The sequence below is a fragment of the Mesoplodon bidens genome, assembly GCF_964165515.1.
Source record: "Mesoplodon bidens genome assembly, chromosome: 17".
NCBI lineage: Eukaryota > Metazoa > Chordata > Mammalia > Artiodactyla > Ziphiidae > Mesoplodon > Mesoplodon bidens.
Window position 1 is genome coordinate 9,667,502 of NC_138174.1, and position 16,186 is coordinate 9,683,687.

The 16,186-nt window shown below is 40.2% G+C and overlaps 1 protein-coding gene across 8 annotated transcripts in view; it reads right to left on the reverse strand.

Annotated features, from left to right (window-relative positions):
• Nucleotides 1-16,186, reverse strand: part of STARD13 (StAR related lipid transfer domain containing 13) — a 324,501-nt gene that overhangs the window by 102,586 nt on the left and 205,729 nt on the right. The window contains exon 1 of one of the 8 annotated variants that reach the window (XM_081214554.1): nucleotides 10,712-10,805. The exons of 6 other annotated variants lie outside the window; for them this stretch is intronic. The gene's annotated coding sequence lies outside the window, so the exon portion shown is untranslated. Of the gene's footprint in view, nucleotides 1-10,711; nucleotides 10,806-16,186 lie in introns of those variants that run through there. One more of the 8 variants, XM_081214556.1, reaches the window with a different exon arrangement.

Sequence of the window (16,186 nt, forward strand, 5' to 3'; positions counted from 1 at the left end):
AAACACGCGCTTTCTGGTCCTCCTTGCCTCACTCTGGACTGTTGTCAACAGACTCAACTCAGCAGAAAAGCGACAGGAGTAAGGCAATGCACACCGCCCAGGCCTAATAACCTGATAAATATCAATCAATAAATTAAAATTTTATGATTTTGAATCATAAATATACTTCACTTTTAAAAACAGTTAAGACTGTCAAAAAACAATGTTAAGTATTACCTTACAATTGTGTGTTAAATGAACTTTCGTAAATAAATCTTAATTTAAATATGGAAGGCTAGTTAATATTTCATTTTGGAAATATTCTGCTATGAAATCCGGTTTACTAAGGAGACTAACTTTTTCACTTTAAAAAAGTGTTTTGACTGAATCTTAACACACAAAACACACCTGATTTATGTATCTTGTAAATGTAGATTCTCTTATGGTAAGAATACATAAAATAGGTTAAGAATACATAAAATAGGTTTGTTTTAGGTTCAAACGTGCTTAAATATCACGTTAAAGATATAATATAGAATGAAGCTACTTTACTATAAATTACAGTTCATATGTTTGTTAGCAGAAAACTTTTCAAACCTATAATGCTTTGTTAGTTTGGGGCAGAATATAAGGTAAATTCAAAATACTTAAGAATTAAGATAGAAAGAAAGATGGTTCTCAACTCCCAGATATGGGCTTCTTTGGAGAAAGTGAAAATGGATTTTTTTTTTAATGAGAAATGAATGATAAACTACTTTTTAAAAAGGATATTACATATGCTGTTAGTCATTTTAAAAAAATGACCATAGAGACTTTGATTCACATTTTTCTGGTAACATAGCCCCCCCTTGTAAAAACGTATACACACACCAATATGTTATGTGAACTGCAATCTTGTAGTGACTTCAAGGAAAAACTTGTTTTTATAGAAGAACTCATATTTTCCCATGCTTCCTCACTTCTTGTGCAAGAACTTTAATGAGATTCGAGTAAACTGTGTTTTATTTATTTTCCTTTGTTCTTCCCTTCTTACTGGAAGAGAACATTATCTGGATATAATCATGTTCAAGGAGAATAAATCATGAGTAAGGAGATGATTTAAATCAATGTCCAACAATTAAAATGACTAACGCTGCCACCACTTTGGGTACGGCAACTTAATTTTACTGGGACAACATACTTTACTCTAAGGCAAAAAATGAACCCACAGGAAGGAATGCTATTTCAGTAGCCTCCAAGTTCGTCTTTGCAGATGTAGCCTCTCTCTCGAACCCAGCTGACTAAACCTGAAGTTGTGTAGTGGTGGAAATACAATGTGAAAATCTTTGGCCTACTTCCTCAGAGTCCCTGGAGACTTTGTTTTTCTCTCAGCTTACTACCCCATAACTTGCCAAATCATTGTTCCTATTCACTAAACTATCAGCAAGCCTGTCTGGTGTTCCAGCCACCTGGAGCTGACAAATATTTTCCTAATATGAAGGATGCTATAGCAACTAGATTTGTGGCATGTATACAAACCAGGCATAATGGTGCTACAATTTAAGGTGAGAAACAGACACATAGCACCCGCATCAGTATTACCCCAAAGAGTGTCTTGAGAACTCCAAATTCATTATTTTTTAGGACTAAGTTCTTTGGACACAAGACTGCAAATTACCCCAGCCCTAAGAGAAGGAAGGCAGTAATTAAGATTGGAAAGATCTTACGTTTCAAATCTGCCCATTTCTTACAAGCAATGCCCCTTGGACAAGTTAATTGTACCTCTCTAAACCTCAGTTTTTTCATCTGTAAAATGGAGATAATAGTCCTGCCTCAAAGGATGGCTGTGGGGATGAAATGAGATGATATCTATACTGTGGGTGGCAGATGAGAAGCACATAATAACTAATAGCTTCTGTCATTAGGCTAAGGAGAGGGGTGATGAGTATTTATAGGGCACAAGGGAAATGGTCTCCAAAATAGGAGGCAGATGAATATATTAGAAATTTCTATTTGTGTTTATTTTTAAATATTTTATTTAAGTATTTTTAGATATTTTAAGAAATAAATTATTATGCCAGGATTCAATATCAGGATTTGATACAAGGTGCCCTCACTTATGCTGCAAGCCTGCTGGTGGTTTCTGAGGGGGGGGTCATAGAGTATTATGGGGGGACACTGGTCATTATAGGTACATGCACATTTTCAGTACTGCCATGTGTCATGAGGTACTGCAGCAAACATGTACCCAATTGAGAAAATATGTGGAATACATTGCTTACTTTTAACCAAACTAACCCTCACAAAATAGAGAAGTGACTTAAAAAGACTCTTGCAGAGAAAACATGAAGAGAAGATGACATTAATTGCCAGCACAAGTCATCAGCGAGAAGGTGACAATGCTGAAACTTCCCTACTATAGTACTAGGAGTATAGCAGTCACATCTACAAGGTAAGGACAATGAAAATATGTTCAGACCAGACAAGAAGTCAGCTGGAATGATTAAAATTGTCTAGAAGATTGTTTGAAATGAAGATGTATGTAATTGTTGATGAACTTTGGCCTTTATGACTTGAGATAGTTAGTGATAGTGGAACATGTATATAACTAACAAAATACAGGGAGCTCCCTGGCAGTCCAGTGGTTAGGACTCCGTGCTTTCACCGCCATGGCTCTCAGTTCAATTCGCGGTCGGGAAATGAAGATCCTGCAAGACGAGCGGTGCCGCCAAAAAAAAAGAAAAACAAAAAAACACCCAAAATACAGAAAATACAGATAGCTATATTGGAAATACTGCTCAAAATCTTGTTATTGATAGGCGTATACATTCAAAAGACTGTGTGGCCACTGTGCTAGGGAATGTGAGTATAGAGCAGCATATTGATTGCATGCTTCCCAACCTTTTTTGCACAACATGGCCCATGCTGCATTTGTACCGCACGCTGGGATAAACGACCAGGCTGCTGGAGGCCCAAGGTTATCAGATGGGGCCTTTGGCTACCCCAGGCCCTGCTCAGCCAGCCCACGGGCTGGGGGGATTAGTATCTTCAGCGGACCTAAACCCATTCAGAGTATACCCATGTCCCATGAGATGCACCTCAAAGCACATTGGTTGGAAACACAGTTTTACAGACAGATTTAGGCAGGGCTAATTATTGAAAAATACAACTATTTGGGTCTAACTGAATCAACTCTATAGAAGAGGGGAGAGAAAGTTTTTTTTGTTTTCTTTTTTTGGTTTTTTTTTTTTAATATGGACCTCTTAAGAATCAGCCCAACAGAATTCGTTTGTATCATGAGTGGGCTTATTGAGAGAAGTTAAATATTATGCTATCTCATTCTCTCCAATCTGATAAAGGAAAAAATTTTATATATTTAGAAATATTCTCTTTCCTCTCTGTCACTGAGCACATTCCTCTTCCATATGTTCAGCAATCAATACAGCACTACTCACAGAGTAAGTGCTAATACATGTTTGCCAAACAGACAAACAAGCCATGGTTAAGCTAAAAACACTGTTCATCAATCCTTATATTCACACCCAGTAAGGTTCTTTTCCTGTTCCTCTCAGCAGCTAGTCCAAAACTTTGCCACTGATTACCAGTTCCCAGTCCTCATCCCATGCTATTTACTCACTCTTGGCTGATTTTACCTCTTCCTTTGATGAGGTCATCAAGACCATCCTACAAAGCTGTCTTAACACCAAATATATGGACCTGAGTCATTTGGTGTCAACCCATGCTCCCCCTCCCCCACGTTGTCTTTGACCTCTTCCTTATTAATCAAACCCACCAGTCACAGAAGGATGCTTTTGTTGAAATATCTCCCCTTTACCCTCCTTCTTCTGCCCAACGCTGGTTCCACTAGACAGTCAACTCTTAAGCACTCCAGGCTCATTTGCACCAGAGCCTCTGCCTTTTTCTGTTTCCTCCATTTGATATGCTCTTGCCTCAGAATCCACAGATGCCCTCTTTCACTGTCCTTCCTTCGTGCCTTCATTCAAGTCACTTCTTCAAGAGGCCTTCACAGCCACCTTTTCACAAAACTTAGCCCTTTTTGTTCACATTCATACCACCTTGCCCTGTTGTATTCATTCTCCTTATCAGTTGACACTAAAATAAACATTGTTTGTTCATGTTGTTCGATGTATGTCTTCCCCACTAGAACATAAGCTCCATGAGGGCAAGAAACTCTGTTTTCCTGTTTTGCTTATTGATGTATCCCCATAGCCTAAAGTTGGGCCTGCTGCACAATAGGTACCCAATTAATATTTGTTGACTGAATGGAGGGATATGGGTTGTGGATGGACCTATACATGGTATCATTGCTTCCTCTCCAATCTACCCTTTTACCAGAACATTCCTCTTAAGTTACGAGGTAAAAATCACCAGTCTCCTCATAAATTGTTAATAGCCATGCATGATTTATGAAATAATATCTAAAAGCCTTCAAAGACCTAGCCCCAATCTGCCTTTCCAGCCCCACTTCCCGATGCAGCTGTCTCCCCATACACCCTGAAGTCTACTCATGCTGGGCACACTGGGGGACCCTATATTCATTCTTGAACACATACAACACTTTAGAGTCTTCGTGTTTTCTGACATATATCCTTTTGTCTCTGAATATCTGTTTCCTACTTTGCCCTCAACTAACATCTATTGGTGTTTCCAGGCCATGCTCAAATGCCATATTGTCCATGAAACTTTCCCATTCTTCCAATTAGATTTAAACGTGTGCTCCATAGTGCATGGCCTTATGCCTCTAATTAGTATAAAAGTCATTCTCCCTCCAATTGTGTCCATATCTGCCCCCAAGATGGGACTATAACATCCTCAAACAGGCATTATAGGCCCGTCTTCTTTTCACAGTTTCTCACATGTAGTGGATGATCAATAAATGTTTGTTGAAATGAAATACACAATGTCACTAGCTGTGGATTTTGAGACAAGAGAATTGTAGTAAGATAGGCATTTAGATCCTTTATAGAAGTAATACACCAATACCAAATCAGTGGATGTCAGGGAGACTGAAAAGAAAAAGAAAATTATAGCTTAAACCAGCATAAAGTAGGAAACTTTAACAGTAAACTCTAAAGCTATGGCTATCTTATTTCTCTCTGCTGTAATGCCTGGCACAGAGAGGCCACTTAATTTGGAGTTTGATCCTCAGCTAAAAATAAACTGCTTTTATTTAAACTGAGTACCCACTAGTGTTGTTTAACCATTTTGTGGTTTTATTCAAGTATTTGCAAGGCCCAAAGAAAACCAGTCAGAATGCCTCCATGTTACATAAGGGTTACTTCTGTTCGTGGAGTAATTTAGGGTTAATTCAAGGGTATCTCATCTGCTTGCTGAGTTTCTCCTCCCCAGGCCTGTCCGTAATGTACATAGCTGCTCCCTGGCCAGGCCCAGTACAAATGGTCCAGTATGCAGGATAATAAGCACATGTGGAAAGAACAGTAGTTCTCAGGAGATTGTTCTAAATCATTGTTCTCTTGTGGGGAGCAGAGAACTAGTAACGGGTCTGCTGGAGGCCCCTCTGCAGAGGCTGAAGGGGAAGGGTACTCCCGCCTTGAACTCCCTCCCCTCTGGCTTGCTGGCTGCACTCAGGCCCTTCCTTGGCGTCCTGTCAGAGCTCCCTGGGCTGGGGATTCGAGCAGCTGGCTCTCTCATTCACCTCTAGCTCAGACAACCAGCTCAGCTCAGCTCAGGCTACAAAACCCACCACCTTCACCCCCATGTGTAGAAGCCACTCCCAAGGCATAAACTACCACGCCAGCCCCGGGAAGGTGCTTCTCCTCACTCTTTCACAACTTGACTAGGAAGGAGGCCACTTCAAGGAGCTTTCCTGATTATGAAGATTTAGATTTCCTGTAAGGTAAACCCCCCAGGACTTCACTTTCCTCGGCTCCCTCCACCCACAACCTGACGCTCTGACATTACTCCTGGGCTTGGTTGCAGCCCGTGTGGGGATTTATTTGCCTACTTATTACTGTGTTTGTACTCATTTTTGAAGTTGGCATTCCTTCACCATTTACACAGTGAGCTCTCTGATGCAGGGACTTGCCTTACTTATTGGGCAGTATGCCCAACAGGACCATTTAGAAATGTCTTTAAAGAAGTCACATGCTTCTCTGCCCTTTTAAGACAAGATGGCCAGGCCCACTAAGGAAATGTTCTACCCACCAGCAGTCCTTTGCTCTGGCTTCTTTACCAGGGGGGATGCATTTCAAGGATTATCCCAAGAAATGAAAAAAGAAAACCCTCCCTCTTGAACAAAGAGGCAAGCGATGGACAGTAGATCTCAGCAGTGAGGCCCCCTGACCAGTTTATTGGTGAGGCTGTAAAACAGAGAGTGGTGCTTCTAATTCAGCTCAGTGTTCAACTGACTACATGACCCTGATTTGATAGAAGATTATTTCCAGTATTCCTGCGGTTTATCCTGATGTAACTTGCAGAAACTGTTATGATAAAATGGCTTTACTTCTGCCAGTTATTCCCTGTAAAAGGAGATTAAATGAGGAATTATAAAAAGCTTCCACAATTAACATAGTTTTCCTCAGAGTCACTTAACACGTAGACTCAAGTTTTCCCTTTTTAACTGTTTTTAACCTCAGCTGAAGAAAAAAGTTAAACCATTAGAATTTCCATCTCTGTCAGTCACAGTCTATTTTTTTAATAAAAATGGATAAGACAGGCTTTTTAGGCCTCTCCGAATGCTAAGATTATTGTTTCCTTAGAGAGTTTTAAAACTTTGGCCTCAAAGGTTACCTTATTTTCAACATTTTCTAAATTAAAAAAAGGAAGAATGGTAAAATTGGAAGCCTGGTAAGAAGTTGAAACTTGATTGCTTCAAGTATACCCTGGTTCTTTGCAAAGGATCTAAAAAAGGCAGCATTGAGGTCAATACAATTATATATAATTGATCAGGCAACCCCCTGATCATTAAAAACTTTATTATGATTATTAAAACAATGCCAGTGTCTTATTTACCATTTTTCATATTATTTATAAATAATATCATGTTAACTATGTTTGTTCAGAAAGCTTAATCTACTGTTTTGTTTTTTTTTTAAACCACTTCCTTAGGATAATTTCCTAGAAGCGGATTTACTGGATGAGAGGTTCTTGATAAATGCGGCCAAACTGCTTTTTCAAAAAGATGGCTACATTTTCTTTTTAAAACATATCTAGCCACAGATAAATCAAGGCTCTCTCCAAACAGAGACAGTTGATTGACAGCTTTAATTTTTAGCTAGCTAAGTCTAATTAGTAGGGCTCAGATAGGACTAGTAGGTTAACCATTTGTCTACTGGTGATGGCATACACAGCTTTTCCAGCCTCAAACAGTCTACATGCTATTACACTCTAATGGTCAAATGATTCCAGACACACAAATGGGTACCCAGACTCTGTCCCAAAAGGTGTGTGATTATAGTATACCACGAACTAGGTAATATTTTCAGAAAGATACAGAAAGACTGTATTCTGTATACAGTTGTACATTCTGTATAATGTTGTTCATTCATTCAACAGACATTGCTTGAACACCAACCACTTATGAGAAACTATGGTAACCACCAGGGAATCAAAGAAACATGGAGTTTTCCCTGTCTTTGAGGAGCTTACAAAGGGAGAAAGATATGTAAATAAAGAATGAAGTGGAAGATAAGAACTCCATCAGAAGTTTATACTATGGGAACCATGAATGAAGAAGCTCCTGACTCTACGGAGGAAGAATATTAGGGAAGGCTTCAAAGGCTGGTAATGTTTAAAGCAGCTTTGGAGGATGAAGAGAACGATAAAAAGTGGTAGAGAAAGTATTTAGTGGAGCCCGGGACTGGAATCGGTGGGAGGGGGAGGAGGTACCTGATGGTACACTGGCTAGTTCTCTCCATGAAGGGCTCTAGGGGTTCGAAAGAGGGAGGAGATCGGACGAAGGTCAAGAGAAGCCTCTGAATGATGAGCAGGATTTGTTAAGGAAGAGAGGAAAGGAATATTCCAGGAAGCGAACAAGTGACTTTAAAGTTTTCAAAGCGTTTTCACACATATTCTGCCATTTGACCTCCACAACAACCTTATGTGGTAAGGTAAACATTCTTATACATTCTTTTTTTTTTCTTATACATTGTTATTCTCATATTGCAGCAGAAGAACTACGAGTCAGTGAGGTTAAGTGACTTGCCCAAGGTCACACAGTTGAGTGTGGGCAGCTGTGCTTCAACAACTCAGTGAATGGTGCCCAGGGGGATGGTTTTGTTTGGAGTGTGGTGTATTGGCCGCTGAGACTGGCAGGTCTGACTTCTGACTTCTGATGCTGTTTGCACTATATTAACCTGTTATCATGTTTATCACTTCAAATGAAAATGAAAACACACTAATGGCTCCTATCTTTTACTTTTAATATTTTATATACTGTTGTTTTTATTAGAATATTTTGGAAAGATTCTCTCCTCTCTCTTTCTCTCTCTCTATACATATCTCTATACCTTATATGAAGATAAGCACGTATTTATTTAAATATGGTATATATGTATACATAAAATGTTAGAAAATATTAGGTAACTTAATCTGCACTACCATCCATTTCCTTATATTAGGAATTTAAAAAAATTATATATATTTAAACACACTAGATCAAAGCAGTATTGCACCAATTTTAGCCCAACTTCTCCAACTTCAGCCTATTTGAGGGAATTCCTGGTATTTCCCAATGCCAGGAATTGTGATGAGAAAATCAAAGGCTAATTCCACATAGAGAAAAGAGATTAGTACAAGTACCTTCAAGAGTAGGCTGCTGCAAACAAAAGTACTGCTGTGTAAGATTATAGGATCTTGTTTTCAGTGACCCAGAATTTTTCAGTCTAAGGAAACAGAGGCAACTTTAAAAATGACATATATACTAAAAACTAACAGTGCAAGACACATTATAAATATCTTGCTGACATTTGACATGTCTCTGGAAGTCAAAGAGATGGCTAGACTTATTCACTGTATTTTTAAGCAGTGAAACTGATTTATTAAAAGGTTAGCTCTCTTCCTCAAGGTTGCCACGGTAGGCAGCATAGGGTAGTGGCTGAAATCCAAGGCTTCTGACTGTTACCTTGGTCCTTGCAATAAATTCAAAACGTCTTCATCAGGTTTGACATGGGTATTGTCAGAAACTGGCAAATATTCTTTCCCACATTAGAAAAACAGGTCTGGATGCTACCCTGTCACACGTCAGTATATGTCAGCACATGTGAGTTTAGACCTCGTAGAATATACTGGCTGGTGTATCTGATATCCTCACACACAGATACGAGTCTACACATCAGGAAGAGTATGTTCCAGAATTTCAGAGAGACCATCTCGCATACATTTCTAAATGACTGCATAAATTTCAGTGAGCCTACGGAGAACTCTGCCTACTGAGATTTTCTTCCTCTCATTCTTCAAATCTAGATTATAGGAAACAGGTTAGACTTCTGAAAATACAGTAAGACAAAATGTTCAACTTTCAGTTTCTGACTCCCCCAATAAGAGAAGACATCAATGTGGCATTTATGATGAAATGCTGGAAAGGGCCCTGTAGAAACAACATGGTTGCTCGTAATGGCACAATCTCATTCAAAGGTGCCAGGAACACTAATGAGACCTGGCTGTCAGGAAAGGCAGAAATAGATCAATACTTCTCCCCCACTTGTAGTTGCTCCACCATCAGTCACTGCGCTTGCTCTATGTAAATGAAATCAATCAGCAAGGATTTCTGTAAAATGCATAAAACAGTTGTCTTCTAGACTCTCCCAGAAGATAAATGATTCCAGACGTTGGACTGCAGCCATTTTCCCACACATGCTACAAAGTTCTGACATCCATATTGGGCCATAACACTGAGTGGTTTTGCAAGTTTACAGCCAGTGCTTCCACTTCTGGTTTGGACTAGAGAGCGTGCTAACGCAGATGCAAAATAAGTCCCTTTTTGACTGTGTAAATTGTAAGAGAATTGCCTTTTTCTAATACAGGGGCTCTTGTGATCCACCTCAAAACTTTTTGCTATCGCTTATATAAGCTTATCATTCCAAATCACTGCTTTAGATCTCTTCAGAATTAGATCAATCCCAGACTAATAAAACATATGACATGTGGCATCAAATGCAGACCTCTTAGATGTAAAATACAACAACAAACAGCACAAGTCCAACTTTGTTTTAAAACTAATACGTTTGGAAATGTATTAAACATACACAGCAGAATTGTTTTATATGGCAGCTTATAAAGAAGATCCAGAAGCAGCTTCCTTTAAAAACTATGTCAACACAATAACATTATTAGGAAAGGCATGTAGAAGTTTAGGTCATATTCATGGCTATTTATGTAACCGATCTCAGGGAATTAAATATCCAATAGACAGCATTTTCTGCCAGCGTCTTAAATCTGAGAGATGGGTACTTTCTCACTAAATTGCCTTCGAGGAAAAATACAGGTAATTTTGCCCACAGTTCAAAAAAATAAGAAAAAAGTCTGATATCAATATCTATAGTCTAACTGAGATAAAAGCAATTCTCTGAGGTTAAATAAGAGTAAATAAGTATCTTACTGTAACTTTCAAATGTTTTTAAAGTGAAAAATTAAAATGAGAGACACTGCTTTAAATCTTAAATCAAGTTCTTGTTAAAAGATTGTCCTTCTAAATATCAAGTACACCACAAAGAAAACTTTATGTATCAATAACAAAACTCTCAGTACAAATAGGAAGTAACTGTTGTCTTACCCAGCGCCAGAACCTCTTCTATGGGATACAAACTCACTTTGTTTAAAACGTCCTTAGGCTGTGCTGTACCTCTGAAATAAAACCACTCTCTTCTTCATTTCATTTTCTGCTTTCTTGAAAATCGCTTCTCCGAAACTGACAGATGGTGCATCTGTCACTGAGTGTTTCCTGTTCGTTATCTCTGCCAGCTAATATTTCCCCTGTGCTTAGCTGTTGTCTGTGAGACTGTTCCACATCATTCTAGCCTGATCAATGGTGTGCCTGGTTTGAGGTTGGTCTTGGTCCCGCCTCCAGCTCTAAGAGAAAAAAACGAAAACTCACAGCTGGATTTCCTATAAATCCTCTCCTTTAAATCTGGCTCTGTAGCTATGGCACATACTAGAGGAAAAAGCTGCCAGTCTGTCACAAAGCAAGGTGGGGGGGGGCGATCCTTGCCTAAGGTCCCCCCATGCCAGTGCCAAGTGTGTAGGTTATGTAACAAATGCCTTGGTAACGTGGCCTGAAACTTCACAGGACAGGAGGGAGCATTTTAACCAGGCTTAGGTTTTTCTGTGTAATGAGACTCAAAAGAAGATGCCCATGACTGAAACACACGCACGCACACACACACACACACACGCAAGCATACACCCATGACGGAATAATTTTTAACATGTTAAAATTATGAAAACTGATTCCAAGGAGAAAATGGAAAAAGAAAAAGCACCAAAATAGGACATTATAAAATTGGTGTACTTGTACCTTTCTATCCTAAAACAGAGGTCATTATTCACATTCAGATGACATTACACCCCCTAAGCGACAGGACTGGCTGATATTTATACTACCGATGAACTTGGTGAATCAAGAGAAGGTATGGGATGCATTTCAGGTTCTAGATGAGAGAAGACTGCTCTACCAAGTAGAGCTGACTGTGTAACACCAGTCTGCTTTGTAAATCTTTAGAACACAGGGTGCATTTTTAGGCTTACATATTCTGCACAGTCAACAGTAGTCAAACCTTATCAGGTAGAAAGGCTGCACATTTATTGCAAATAGCTATGTGAGTGCTACTAAAACCAGGCTAAGGACTTGAAGACTGCACTAGGATCCAGAGTCAGAAGACTGGATTCAAGTCTCAGTTTTGTTTCTTGAACAGTGTCCTTGAACACGAAAAGCACAGAGTAAAGCTCTGGAGATCTGACAGGTGATTTCAAAATTAAATTAAGATGATAAAATACTGTGTTGTTATTATTCAACTTTTGTATTGTTCTTTTCAATAACAGAGAGAATATTAAATAAGTATAAATATTTAATCTGGCAAAGGATGGTACCAAACAAAATACCACTGCCTGTGATAAGGAAAGCTAAAGATAAAAAATTCTGGGAATAACGTGCAGGGTATAAAGTGCATGCTGAGGAAAACAGTAACAGACTTTGGACATCTGAACTCTATCGTGAGGGCATACATGGTGAGCAAAGGTCAGAGTGGGGTTGAGTAGTAAGTCTGAAACCTTAGTTCTCCTTCCACATTTTCACAAAAGAATCCTGGAACCGTCATCTGTCATTTGTCTGTGAGTCCCTTAAGAGGAGGGACATACACAATTGGTGTCTGTTGAATAAATGAGAAACTGAGCTAGATAGAGCCACTCACTGTAAAGGAGGAACTGTAGATGATTATGAGAAGCCCAAGGTTGAAGTTGGAAAATCAGATTCTTCAAGGCTGAGACTACCTGTATGTCCTTCCAGTTCTGTCAAATGCGAGGTTGGGCTTTGTGGGGAAAGAGGCTTTCTGGGTCACTGGAAAGAGAGGAGCTTCGTTTGTGGACCCCTGATCTGGTCCAGCTTTCTACACTCACCCCTGACCATCTCCCCTTCCTCACTTCCTCCCATGAGAATGTCATCTGCTGACAATGAGCATGACTCAAGAACCAGGGTGTTGGTAAACATCCCTTTAATGAAAGTACAGGGACTGTTAGGGTGAATTCTTCCTAATCAGGGATGCAAGTCCTTGTTTGCTGTGGCTGGCAAGAAGGCAGCTTTCCAAATCCAGAGGAGCCCTGTTGCATGTGGGCTGGGTCAAGGGCAGCTGTGGACGCCACCAATGGTAAGGAAAGGCGGATGAGATGTGCTCCTGCCCCTATACCACCTGCTTCCTCACTGCCAGTGCATTTCTGAGCTCTCGACTGAATACACTGCAAAGTTAATGTACTTTCAATGTCTTGGGTGTATGATCTCTTTCCCACAAACTGAAGAATGATACCAATTTGGGATAAGAGAATTTGCCAACTGCGAAGATCTAACCTGATGAATACTCTTTTAAACCTACAATGTGCAAGGCATTCTACTAGGCACCTCAGATACATGCTTCCAGCAGCAGGTTTACCACCGCACGAAGGATTACAATCCAAAACAGGATATGAGAACAGCGGAGGAGAGGAAGAGTGCAGCTGGGGGCTCAAGGCCGAAAGGTCATATCTAGTTTAGATGATGGGGGTGGGAGAATCCAGAAAACATGACTAGGGTGGTAGCATTAAAGTTTGGGAAGGATTTGCATGGGAAGAGATGAGGGAGGACACTTCAAAGAGAAGGACACTCCCACAGTAAAGAGTGAGCTCGAAGGCACAGAGACAGGGGCAAGGCAAGCTCCAGAAGTAGTGAACCACCTGGTTCTGTGGAAGCACAGGGAACGTGTGGGAGAACCATGGGGTATGAGACTCCAGCACCAAGGAGGAACCATACTGTGGTATGGACTTGAATGCTGGGAGGGGGTGTGGGGAGTGAACACTAAGTTCAATCAGCAATCATGAGCCTTTGGAAGTGTTTGAGCGTAAGTGTAACATAATCTGAGCAGTGAGATCTAGAAACCATATTTAGGATGGATTATAAAGGAGAGAGTAGGCAGCCTGACCCACTTAGGAGGCTATTGTAATAATTTAAGCCAGAGGTCATAAATACTCGAACTTGGAGGATGAGGGTAAAAAAAGGAAGGGTGCTAGAGGCAGCTGCATAGGTAAGAGAGTCAAAGGAAATGAGTCAAAGCAAATCCCACTTTAAGCAATTTTTCTTGGAGATATTTGCAGACAGATATACAAACAAATACAAGTTTTAATTTCAGCATTGTTTGTAATCGCCAAGGATTGCAAACTACCTAGTGCCCACCAATAGGGAACTTACAAATAAATTAAGGTACATTCATATAATGAACTTCTATATGCAGGCATTTAAAATACGTATGCAGTTACAGGAAAGCTGATGTAAGCTGAGGTAGGCTAGTGATAGGCACCAGATTGTCAGTGGTTAAGGAATATGTGTAGAAGAGAGAGAAGTTGTAGGCAAGGAGTGAATTTATGGCAAAAGAAGGAAAATATTGGGGAGTGGAATGAGTACTGGGTGGGGACCTCAGGATTTGGATTTTACTTTCAAACTGGCACCTGTCTTCCCCAGAACCAGGTCAACCTAGGGCTGTGCACTGTATAACCTACCCATATGCATGTGTCAGCTTTGCTCACAACCATCAACTTGAAGATGCCAGAAACCTGCCTAATCCACCCCTGCCCATGTTACGGTCAAAAGCCCAATCCCCATGTGCCTGGGCAAATCAGTAATTGAAAAGGAACACCCCAGTCTGGGAGGATCCCACATGCCGCGGAGCGGCTGCGCCCGTGAGCCATGGCCGCTGAGCCTGCGCGTCCGGAGCCTGTGCGCCGCAACGGGAGAGGCCACAACAGTGAGAAGCCCGCGTACCGCAAAAAAAAAAAAAAATAATAATAAATAAATAAATAAAAGAAAAGGAACACCATCCATGTTTTGGACAAAAATGTTTTTAAGGATTATACCAGCTGGCAAGGCAAATGGCACAACATCTGAAGCTTCCCATTTTTATCAAACCCTGGGCATAAGAAGTCAGCTAAGCATCACAAGCAATATCCATGCCCAGGTGTAAGTACAGTGCAAGTGCATACATGAAGCACAGCAATAATAATTAGGACTGATCTGCTGGTCCTCAGTCTTGTAATCCTTAAGCTAGGGACTGATACTTCAATCATCAATTCCCTTCTTTTCAACCACAGACATCTTTAATGATCACATACAAGAAGTAAAGTCCAGCCTCATAGAAAGGGTGTGAAACTTCAACAGCAGACCCTGGGGGTCTGTGGCAGCTGTGTGTTGTTTGAAAGGGCGCTGCATTGATCCAAAAGGTAATGGATATGGCTCCTCGGGGATTTTGTTTTCTTTTTTGCACAGAGCCAGGTCTGACGATTAAACATTTCTCATCAGCTCTGTAGAGAGGGAAGCATACTGAGAAAATGGGGACTCTAAAGAGGAATGCAGCACATCACGGGAAGAGCCTTTCTCACTTAACATACAGACAACTTGCCTCGTGTGCAGAATTTGTGCAAAGCAAATTAAAAGTAGGATCTTGCAGCTGGTGAGGGCAGTATGGCTTCATGGTCTAGAGTATTTTCTCTCTTCCATGCAGTGAAAAAACTGAACTTCATGTCCCAGATGCCTGGGTTCTATCTTGACTCTGCCAGGTACAAGCTGTGTGAGCATGGACAAGTTACTTGAGATTCCTCCTTGTTAAATGGATAACAATAGTACAACTCTTAAGGGTGTTGTGAAGATTAAGTGGGTTAATATATGTAAGATGCTGGGAACAGAGCATGGCATAAACATTCAATAGGTGTTATCTATCATTCCATAGTGAGAACTTAAAAATATAGGTGAATACAACTACACTTAAAGGGTTGAATCTGATCAATTGCAATTCAAGAAACAGAATCCTCTGTAAGGAGAGCTAATTGCAGTACTCATCTGTAATTTATTTTAAAGCACTTGAGTATATATGGTTGATGTTACATGTGTGTTATTTAGGTAAAGCTATAACCCCGGTGCTGCTAGCGTCTGATGAAGCATTCAAAGTCTGAGACTAGCTGGCTTTCTAAACAGGGAGCCTGAACTTCAGAACTGGCTGTTACAAACCCTGCTGGTACCACCTCTCCATCAACAATCTCCAGCTACCATTCTGAGTGTCAAAAATGGGTTTCAACTGGTGAAAATTGTTACGTTGCCTAGCATGCTTGGTGGACTTAAGGTGTTCAAAAGTACAGACTGGCTCAAAGTATTTCGGTGTAAAAATCCAGTAAGACCTTTACCTGCACCTCTGGTGATAATGCCGTAGTCTAAATCCTTAAATAGTCCTACGCATGTAATCAGTATGATTCGGTTATAAGGTTTTAGTGAGAGTAGTAGTTGATCCTCTTTTAACTCAAAACTTGCTTCTTTGGCCACCCTTATTTACCAAAAAGAACCTAAGAGTTGTGCACAACCAATTTGATAATTTTAGTTCACTCCCACAGCCATGACTTCTAGAAGATTCTGCTTGCCTGATGCAGGCTATAAGGGTGAGACAATCTGTTTTTGGAATCTGGGTGTTTGCCTCAAGCCTCTTTTGAATCTTTTATATAAGGCCGTGGTTGAGCATTTAAAAGG